Below are 12,500 nucleotides of genomic sequence, written 5' to 3' on the forward strand. Positions count from 1 at the left end.
ATATATATATATATATGCATTCTTATGAAGCTGGTCTTCATGAGAATATAATATTTTATTCACGTATTTTATTTGTGCATTCAAGAGATGTATAGCCAGCTCGTAAGGTGGTTTCCACTCATGTAGGATTAAGTAAATGTATGTAAATTACATAAAACTGTCCTCATTCCTTTAATTTTATTTTCAATCAGTTATGTATATGTAAATTTACGTCATTTTAAAGAATTATATTCTCATTTCACGTAGTTCTGTTACACTCTTATGTAATCTTGTTGAAAAGTATGTATGACACACATGCTAGGGATTGCATCCTGTTTCCACGAGGTTGGAAGTTGCATGAAGATTCTAGACTAAAGTTTACTCTTTTTATTTAATGTTATGAGAGGGGGTGTGCGGAGTTAGCTGAGAGAATTGCCTCGCCAAGCAACGATAGTACCCTACTTCAAAATGCCAAGTTGACAACATTGACGCCGGTAGACCATGGCCCCACGCTTCCAGAAGGCCGAACTGGAAGATTCTGCTATGAATTAAGTTGATATATAAGAGCCTAGCAATGCATAGGAGCCGGAAAGATCTAGTCTGACCCTCAGAAAGAGCCATCGTCCAACAGTCTTCTCACCAGCATCCATCTAGCCACTACGTATCTCCTCTCCAACGTGCAAAGTGTTTCCCTTCAAATGTGAAAATGTGTTTGTTCAAATATAGGAATTTCTGTGGTTTAAGTTATAAGAAATGCCGTGTATATGTCCGTACGGGTATATTATAAAAATTAATTGGTTTTTGTGACTGGCCTGCGAGATTATGTTAAACAGTGAAGTGTATTTATTTTTGCTTAACCGTTCAGTAACCTTGTGTGAGCCTAAGGACATAAAAGTAACAGTTACTTATATGTAAGTATAATTTGGATTTATTTTCTAGTGTTAAAGTATCAACTTTTTTCATTAATTGTCAAAATTAAATATTTCTATAAATTAATTTCTAGTGAAACAAGAGATTGAATAATTGTTTGAAATGTGATTTTTGGTCTTAGACTAAGGTCTCGTTCAGATTTAAATTTCAAGTTATTTATTTTTGGTATTATTGTTGAATTGTTATTTTCATAGAATACATTTATTTTTGTAAAGTGTGTATTATTTTGATCAGCAATAATTAATTTCAGCGTTTTGCTCATACTCCCTGACTAAGAACCGAAGTATGAGGTTGATTTAAGAATAGTTTCCGTTAAATGTGAAGTAATCATCCAGATTTTGTTTTGAGTATAACGTAAAGAGACCTTTAGATATTCAGTGTTCATATATATTATCGTCTGGGAGTTGAGTATTATTATCAGAGCTCAGTGGTTTTTCTCTAGTGTATCAAATTTAGTAATATGAAACAGGTGAATTTTAAAACTCGGGAATTTACGTAATTCGCTGGTCGTAATATATATATATATATATATATATATATATATATATATATATATATATATATATATATATATATATATATATAAATATATAAATATATATATATATATATATATATATAAATATATATATATGTATATATATATATATATATATATATATATATATATATAAATATATAAATATATATATATATATATATATATATATATATATATATATATATATATATATATATATTATTAATTGCTAAGCTACAACCCTAGTTGGAAAAGCAGGATGCTATAAGCCCAGTAGCCCAACAGGGAAAATAGCCCAGTGAGGAAAGGAAATAAGGAAAAATAAAATATTTTAAGAATAGTAACAACATTAAAATAAATATTTCCTATATAAACATTAAAAACTTCAACAAAACAAGAGGAAGAGAAACTAGATAGAACAGCGTGCCCGAGTGTACCCTCAAGTAAGAGAACTCTAACCCAAGACAAGGGAAGACCATGGTGCAGAGGCTATAGCATTACCCAAGACTAGAGAACAATGGTTTGATTTTGGAGTGTCCTCCTAGAAGAGCTGCTTACCATAGCTAAAGAGTTTCTTCTACCCTAACCAAGAGGAAAGTAGCCAATGAACAATTACATTGCCGTAGTTAACCCCTTGGGTGAAGAAGAATTGTTTGGTAATCTCAGTGTTGTCAGGTGTATGAGGACAGAGGAGAATCTGTAAAGAATAAGCCAGACTATTCGGTGTATGTGTAGGCAAAGGGAAATAACTGGAGAGAAGGATCCAATGTAGTACTGTCTGGCCAGTCAGAGGACCCCCTCACTCTCTGGCGGTAGTATCTCAACGGGCGGCTGGTGCCCTGGCCAACCTACTACATACACACACACACACACACACACACACACATATATATATATATATATATATATATATATATATATATATATATATCAGATATCATCATCATCATTATCAGCCGTAACTAGTCCACTGCATGAAAAAGGCCTTAGACTAATCCTTCCACTCTCGTTGGTTTATGGACTTTTTATGCCAATCTATTTGAGCATACTTTTTTAGCTCGTCAATCCATCGTCATCTCTTCCTTCCCCTGCTTCTTTTGAAATTTCTAGGGACCCATTCTGGTATTCTTAATGTCCATCTATTTTCCATCATTCTCATTATATGCCCTACCCATGTCCATTTCTTTTTCTTACATGTTGTTAAAATGCTATTTTTCTGTCACTTAGTGTTATTTCCATCATTACACTTTTTATAGCTCTTTGAGTTATTACTAGCTTATGTTCTAAGGCTTTAGTAAGAATCCAAGTTTCTGATGCATAAATTGAGACTGGTAGGACCATCTGATTAAATACTCTTCATTTTAGAGAAAAGGGCATTTTACTTTCCATTATCTCATTATATATATATATATATATATATATATATATATATATATATATATATATATAAATATATATACATATATATATATGTATATATATTTATATATATATATATATATATATATATATATATATATATATATATATACCTAATCACTGTATCAACATTTAAAATATTATAATGAAATTATGATAATTATTTTCATAATTCTAAGTTACATGGACTCAAATATCAGAATGAATTTCATGTTTCTCTTCAACGAAAATCTTTCTAACCATTGTTAATGTCACTTCAGATATGTTGTTCCGAGATTCATGAGTCTGGTGAACGTGTTAAAGTCTTGGTTCTGCTTCTGAACGCGCCTCTAAAGTAAACAACTTGGCTGCTTCGCCGACGTACAAATAGACTTTCTCTACGCCGTAAAAGATTTCGTTTTTTTTTATACCTTTCTTTTTTAGATTTTTCATTTTCATTAGTTTCTTATTCTTAATAATTGGGATTTTCTTGATCTTTTTATATTTTAAAATTTCATTGTAATTATTTTTTTCTCGTTTTTTATTTTATATTTTATTCCTATTACTTATTCTTTTGAACTTAAATTTTTCGTTCTTTCATGAATTTGCTATTTACCACTACTTTAGTTTCTTATTGTTTTCAGTAAATTTGTATTTGGTTTTATATAGTTTACGCTTCATTTTTTATTTATCACCTTTTCCCTTCTAATATTTTTCTTTTTTAAGATTAATGTCTTCGCTTTGAGCGCACGCCTATTCATAATTTATTTTTTTCATTATTTTCAAGTTTCCTATTCTTTAAAAGTTATCATATATCCATTTTTTAATGTTTCGAAACTTGAAGATAAGACTAAAGCAGTTTTTAATTCTAATCACGATGAACATTCGATGAAGGAGAATACTTATTGGAGAAAAAGATAATGAAAAGAATAAATCATTTAATAAACAGATAAAAAATCAGTGATATTACCTTCTCACTAATGAGCTATGCCATAATTGGCTAATTGACGTTTTGCATACTGATTCATGATTAATGAACTAATAAAGATGACAAGTAATAAGCAATCATTTTAATCAAATCAATTAGGAAGTTCAAGACAACTGTGATCATCTTTGACTGATTTCCTAAGGGCAATGGGTAGATCAGCTTATTGTTGTTTGTTTCTTGTGTATATCCCAAACTGAATATAAAAGTAATAACAATAACAACGATAATGGTATTAAGATTAACCATATTATTATTATTATTATTATTATTATCATTATTATTATTATTATTATTATTATTATTATTATTATTATTATTATTATTATCAAAATCTTATAATTATCTGTATCTCTAAAATGGCAAAACATCCGAAATAATGTCTTTGTATGAGTATAATAATAATAATAATAATAATAATAATAATAATAAAAATAATAATAATAATAATAATAATAATAATAATAATAATAATAATAATAATAATAACATACGCCAAAGAATAATCATATCAAAATCTAAGACATCTTGACATTATGATGCGATACTCATCCACATATTTCTATATTTCATTGCGTAACATACATAATAAAAAACATACGATAACCGGGTTTAACTATAAAAAGATTCCTGAGCAAGGAAATGCAGTGCAACATCATATACTTGTTAATGACAAGTTCGGTGAAACTGCAACATTCCTTGAATGTGGCCATCATTTTTTTTGACGGGAGAGGTACACTCTTATTAAAGAAATGGACAGAGGTGTACTTAAAGAGATGTACATAAAACTACAAGCATGTAATTACACTTCTGAATATTAAATTCAGAAATAATTGACGACTAGAAATAACCTGCAAGATGTTTCATTAATGAAGAAAACATAATGTAATGAATCTTTCTAATTCATTTGTAGAATTAAATGTCTCTCTCTCTCTCTTTCTCTAATACGCACATACACAATTATGCATACACAGTCACACAAACAAACACACGCTCACACATATATATGTATACATACATTCATAATTACGATCATGTTCTATTGCATTTTTCATGGTTGAGTTATTTCAAGAAATCGTCCTTTCTACATCTCGGTGCTCCTGTAACAGAAACACTTTCATGTTTACAAGGCGCAACATTCCTTTCCAACGGGTCCACATCCATTATTTTCACTTAGCATTGACCCTAAAGCCGTTAACTTCATCCCTATTCAAATGGCAAAGTGAAATAAAGCAGAGGGACTTCGGGACCTCTGGGTATTCAGAGCACACGGCATCCCTCTTTGTACGTACCCGAATAGTACACAGTTATCATTTTCACTTAGCCCCGTGGTCTGATGCTATCTTGAAGCTGCAGTTTAAGCCTTTTTAGCATTTCTAAGCGGTGTTCCTCGGGCAAGTTGTCAAGCACATCTTTTTAGTTTAATGTCACCGAACTTCAAAATCTATTTACTAATCATAATCATTTTGTCTTTAACTATGGCAAAAATTGAAGTCACACATGCTCGTTACTGTGTTATCGCACAAGCATATAATTTTGCAATATCGTTAACAATTCAGGAACAGGTTCTTTTAAGTGATATCGCACAAACAAATATTATTCTAAACTAGAACAATACTCAGGTCACGCATGATTCTTGAAGACTAAGTCGTTTAAAAAATAAATTTCGTATACTGCTGCAATATTGACAAGTTATACATACTCGTCCAGGTGACTAACTGGCTGACCGGCTGCAAATTATCGTGTCTTCGTTAATTAATATCAGATTCGTGAATGTGGGCAGCAACAGCAAACCAGCAAATAATCAAGGCTACATGAAGTGGTAAGATGCTAAAAGTGCCAGTAAAAAAGGAGACCAGAGCAATTAGAGATCTACTCTAACTATTCGATGTCGGCATCACTGGGATTCCAATGCTGAGGACCTTGTTTATACTGAAAGAGATTCTAAGCTATTCCCTACTCAAAGCTTTCGAGCTGATAAGGAAATAAATAAATGACACGAGATAAAATTAAAAACACAGATAACGTTGGAACAAAGGGTGGCAATGGTTTTACATGCAGCCAGAGAATGTCTTATCTCGCAAAGGTATTTAGACGAGCCACTGCTTACCTGACCACTGAAATTAAACAATGTAGTGTCTGGTGAGTGTATTGCACAGGGGGATCATCCGCCATTCCAAGATGCAAAGGATTAGTATAACAGTGAAAGTTAGTTGTATAGTTGTTTTAGTGTCATGCAATTATATATTAATTGAATAATAATAATGATAATATTAATACTAGTAATGATAATAATAATAATAATAATAATAATAATGATAATAATAATAAAAATAATAATAATAATAATAATAATAATAAAATCTCCCCTATATAATAAAGAGAAAGTATTTATCTATTTATCTATCTATCTATCTATCTATATATATATATATATATATATATATATATATATATATATATATATATATATATATATACCTCCCCTGTATAATAGTGTCTGACTATATATATATATATATATATATATATATATATATATATATATATATGTATATATATATATATATATATATATATATTTATATATATATATATAATGTATATATAAACCTCCCATATATAATAATGTCTGGCTAAATATATACTGTATATATATACACTTTTATATATATATATATATATATATATATATATATATATATATATATATAAATGTATATAACCTTCCCTATATAATAGTGTCTGACTGTGTGTATATATGTATATTTGTATATATATATATATATATATATATATATATATATATATACACTGTATATATATATATATATATATATATATATATATATATATATATATATATATATATATATTCTGTCACGCTGAGTGGCAACCACTCGGAAAAAACAATCTCCCACAAATTGCCCAAACTGCCGTGTGTGTATATCTATCTATACATTTAGCCGTCATTTTTGACGGGTCGCGAACACTAGTAATAATAATAATAATCCGTCAACGAGATGCAAAATCTATCTTAGTAAGGAGGTCCGGGCTGGATTCCAAAGCGAGGTGGGGTCATGTTAAAACTCATATGGGTCTATCAATCTAAGAAGTCAGTTATAATATCGGATAGTCAGTTAATTCCTCCCACTGAGGAGGAAAAGTATATAGAAGAGGAAAAAGAATAAGATCAAATACTTCAGCGTTCAGTGACTTTGAAACACCCGGATAAGCCCTCACTTTTTATAAGGTCCTGAAACCCCGATACAAAAGGAGTAAATTTTAGGAAGGGTCCCGGAGTAAGAGTTAATCATGGGACATACGATATTCATGGAGCCACAACAACCGAAAGATGACACTACGTTGCCAAATGCATGATAACATCACAATAATTGCAATTTAACTCTGATAACTTTTGGTCGAATGGGACCTATTTCCCTTTATTATCACAATCACAAATATTATTTATTATCAAACGTCTATTCTCCTTGGGAGGGATATCTTCAATAGATAGTTCTTTATTATCTACAGAAAGAAATATTGTTGAAATTCTATTCTAATACCTGTTTATTTGAAAATTATAGTGGAATAGGTCGCGTTATTTGGTAATTATATTCGAGTTTTCTTAAATCTAAAAATACTTTGTCCTCCACCAAATCTAATCGAAAATTCTAATTATTAACAAGTGTCATCTAAATATACTGGTACTAAAAGTTGTCAATTAGAAGTCAGTGCGTTTGTAAAATTGTTTATAAAGACAATATCAACAAGTCACGACTCAAAATTAGTGAATGATTGTATAAGTTTAAGACTATTACTTATATTACATTCAAATTTCATTTTCTAACTACCATAGCTAAGGAAACAAAGGATGAATTTTAAACAAATAACTTTATTTACAAATTTCAATTTGATTTTTATTTGTGAAAGTTTGGTTTGGTTACCTGGCACTGGAACCACTAGGACTAGAGTATATAAATGCAGAACAATGTAGGTTTAGATATTAACAGCCACGTGCATTATCTGATTTTCATACTTATAAGTTGACTTCATTCTGACGTATTGGAACATGTGAATAATTCTTCTCGTATATCAGATGAAATTTGGCAATTATGCTGAAAATGAAGTCTACCACCATTGGTTTATCCATCATTATTATTATTTGTGTTGTTACCATTATTGTCATTTATATAGTCATCAATAAGTCTCGCACAAGCGGAGGCTTAAAATCTAATGACTTCTTGAATAAAAAAATTATCTATCTCATAATCTTCATTCAACAATATTTGATAACAAATAAGATAGATGGAATACACTAGTGGTTTCCTTACCTATATACAGAGGGATGTGTATGCAGTCCTTCGATTCTTCATGCAGAGAGAGAGAGAGAGAGAGAGAGAGAGAGAGAGAGAGAGAGAGAGAGAGAGAGAGAGAGAGAGAGAGAGAGAGCCAAAACTACCTGTTTGAACAGCTTTTAAAAGGTGTAAGATAATAAAAGACCCGAAACACCTGGGTGTTCTATAAAGAAGACCAAGAGAAATGTACAACAGGTGAGCACAGCTAAGACTTGAGAGAAAAACAAATAAAATTAAGCATCTCAAACAAAGGAAACCAAAGAAACTACATTGCAGTCAAGTCAGACAAACATTGTCTGCGTTGTTGTTTGTAGATGTCGAGGATTTTCTGACTGAGAGGTTATGACCTGTCCTTCCAATCTCAGTCTGAGTTCGTGCAAAGCAGTGGGAAACGGGATGGTTGTGTAGAGGGTTCGACGTACTGATGGTGAGATTTTTTTATGGAAATCATACTGTCGAGGAGGGTTTGTCTACAATTCAACAGTTTATACGCCTGTGCGTAATCACCAAAGTTGTCTAGCTGTCAGGTACATAGATTATGCTGTAATATATAGTATATATATATATATATATATATATATATATATATATATATATATATATATGAATGAAATTTCAACACACACACACACACACATATATATATATATATATATATATATATATATATATATATATATATAGACATACATATGAATAAAAATTCAATATATATATACAGTATATATATATATATATATATATATATGAATAAAATTTCAACATATATATAAATATGAATATATATATATGTATACTGTATATATATATATATATATATATATATATATATATATATATATATATACACATATACATATATATATATATATATGAATAAAATTTCAATATATATATATATATATATATATATATACACACACACACACACACACATATATATATATATATATATATATATATATATATATATATATATATATATTATACAGACATATATATGAATAAAAGTTCAATATATATATATATATATATATATATATATATATATATATATATATATATGTGTGTGTGTGTGTGCGTGTATACAGACATATATATGAATAAAATTTCAATATATATATATATATATATATATATATACATATATATACAAGTGCGTACGTATACATTCTATTTGAGTAAGTATACATAGAGAGAGAGAGAGAGAGAGAGAGAGAGAGAGAGAGAGAGAGAGAGAGAGAGAGAGAGAGAGAGAGAGAGAGATTGCAGAAAAGGGTAGTAGCTAAATGATATTTCCTTGAATAATTCTTGTAACTTCTAAACGCTTCTGCCTTCGGCTACTGGTCGAGAGAATGCGGTTCGCTCTTCATAAATATCAGTCGAAAGTCTGACCGGGTTATATAGGAGCTCGTTATTTAGAACCCTTTCAGAAGGTTTCTGAGGGAATATTAATTAATACTTTTTATGGCGAGCTTTAGAATTTTCCTTTTCATTTTGGTCTGTTTACAATGATTACATGACGAAAATTCCAGTAATAATTTAAAAACTAAATTGAAGCTCTGCATGTTTTAAATTTAAAAAATAGATTTTGAATTTCACTATTCATAAACAAATATGAAACATTTGTATTTGTTATTAATTATAAAGTGAATTGGTCATTAATTACTATACTTTAGTGAACGAAATATTTCTTTCCTTATGTTCCTTATATTGCAGGATTTTAAGGTTCGTTTTTCCACACTTCCTTAAAGGTTTAAAGGTCACACATGAATGGCAGAAGCAAGGAACAGTATAACATTGCTCTATCAAGCAGGACAATGCCCTAGAGACTGACCATATGATCAGCGCCCAAGCCCCCTTTCCACCCAAGCCAGGACCAAGGACGGCCAGGAAATGGCCGCTGATAACTCAGCAGATGAACCAAACTCCCATCCTTAGCTCACAAGGATGGCGAGGTTGCAGACTTTAAGGTACTAACGACTTTGAGAGGGACTCGAACCCCAGTCGGGCGATTACCACGTAGGTCACCATATTTATTTTCTTGTTGGTTTCTATTTAACGGCGTTTTCAAATGATTAAAAATAGCGTCTCTGTCCGCAATACAATTCTTAGCGAAGCCCAATGGCATTCGCATAAATTAGAAAAAAAAAATATATCGATTTTTTTGCTAATAGGAAAGGGGATTGAAAGAAGAATGATGGCAGTTAACTAGCTAACCATGGTAGGAATAGTTTAGAAGTTAAGCATAGTAAGAGTAGTGTAAACTGTGGATTAGCCACAATCTAATTTATGCCAAAGTACCTGTTTCTTAGTCTTATATTTATTATTTTACATTATATTTACCTAGTTCTCGGATACAAATGGCGTGTAACTCATAATTATACCCATCGCAATACCACGTCGATTATATAATTACCAGCTCTCTTCGTTACTAGGGTCTCATTGCGACCCATTACCGGTAGTCTCAGACTGCCAAAGCCTAACCTTTACGGAAATTTATTGTAACCAATTGCCTACTGATGGTAAAAGGTCACTCATCCAAGTTGCGACCAAACCCAATTCAACCAACTAAATATTTGAAAACAACTAAGATACTGAATCACTATGTGACAGGGACACCTCGGTTAGAATTCACTAATAGCTAGGTTTTCTCATAGAGCGTCGTTTGGAGAATTAACTCTCTCTCTCTCTCTCTCTCTCTCTCTCTCTCTCTCTCTCTCTCTCTCTCTCTCTCTCTTAGACTTAAATGGGTTTCTCACCTAAAAGCGTTAAACGCTAAATGTCTTGAGGCTCTGATTCTTTTAAAAGTATTGTCCCATACATCATGGTGGGCAGAGCGCAATACTATTCTAAAATTATACAAGGCCTTGATTTTTTCCAAAATTAGTTATGGATTTGAAATATACTCCTCAGCCACCCCAAGCCGATTAAAGATATTAGATTCAATACATCATGCAGGTATTAGATTGTCCACAGGAGCGTTTAGAACCTCACCTATCCCAAGTCTCCTTGTTGATGCTGGAGAGTTACCTCTAGACCTTTACCGAATATTTTCTAATATTCGGTATTGGTTTAGATTGCAAAAACTCCCTAATTCTTTGGCTTTTCAGACTGCAAGCCTTGTAAGGTACCCAACATACTTTGAGTTGCCCCAAAAATCTCCTCAACCTTATGGGTTTTGGGTGAAACAATTTTTAAACAGTCTTGATATAATTAGAATTAAGGTGCTACCATTCAAGGTATCATCAACGCCTCCATGGAAATTACAAGACATATCCTTTTGTAAATACTTTATTGGAGTATTTACTGACGTAGAATCCAGGTGTCTTTTTATGGATCATGTTGAAGAACATAGAGGATCGACTTTTATATATACTGATGGCTCCAAATTTGATGCTGACGTTGAATTTGGAGTTAATAGTAATGGATTTAATTTTAGAGGTGCACTTCCTCTAACAGCTTCCATATTTACTGCTAAACTGTATGTCATATTAACCGCTATTGAGAAAATAGCGTTGGAGAAGGAGGGTAATTTTACAATTTTTAGTGATGCAAGGAGTGTCCTTCAAGCTTTAGAAGTTTTTAATTCCAGTAACCCTCTAGTTTTAAATATTTTAGAATGGCTTTTTATTATTGGATGGAGAGGTATAATGGTTCGATTTTGTTGGGTTCCAGCACATGTAGGTGTGTCCGGGAAGGAGAAGGCAGATTTACTGGCGAAGAATGCTGCATCCGAGTTGATACCAAGAAGGTATCCCATGCCCTAATTATAGTAACTTAAGAAATAGATATCTGTTTGAGGCTCGATGTGAGGGTGGCAGGTTCATCCTTGCCAAGATTCTTGGACATGATGTGTCCTATGCGAGCGGCATTTTTAAGATTTATTTCAGAAGCAGGTCTTCTGAAAACTATTTAACTTATATAGTGACATTCAACTTTTATGGTTTTAATTGAATATTCTATTAATTTTCATATAGAATGAATAATATCGGCGTCAATGACCTTAGATGTCAGGATGCCTGAAAACTTTAAATCAATCAATCAATCAATCTCAAACCAACAAAGTTGAATCAAATAAGATTGAACTCCCTAACAATAACAAGGACCTTTGATTGTCACCAGCCAACGAACAGATATCACTAAGAATGACGAATGTATATTAATTGGCCGTCTTAGAAAATAAGGAAGATATAATGAAAAAAAAAAATAAATAAAAAAGGCCGCCCGTTACGTTGAAACACATGTTGGTGCCAACACTTCGAGTGGGTTAAGCTCTCTGGGGATGACCTCAAATACAGGCGTGCCAAGGTGTGGACGCAAGCAACAC

The 12,500-nt window shown here is 31.3% G+C and overlaps 1 protein-coding gene across 1 annotated transcript in view; it reads right to left on the reverse strand.

Annotated features, from left to right (window-relative positions):
• Positions 1 to 12,500, reverse strand: part of LOC137660317 (uncharacterized) — a 153,589-nt gene that overhangs the window by 139,387 nt on the left and 1,702 nt on the right. The gene's annotated exons all lie outside the window — the stretch shown is intronic.

This window comes from Palaemon carinicauda, chromosome 20 (genome assembly GCF_036898095.1).
Source record: "Palaemon carinicauda isolate YSFRI2023 chromosome 20, ASM3689809v2, whole genome shotgun sequence".
Taxonomy (NCBI): Eukaryota; Metazoa; Arthropoda; class Malacostraca; order Decapoda; family Palaemonidae; genus Palaemon; species Palaemon carinicauda.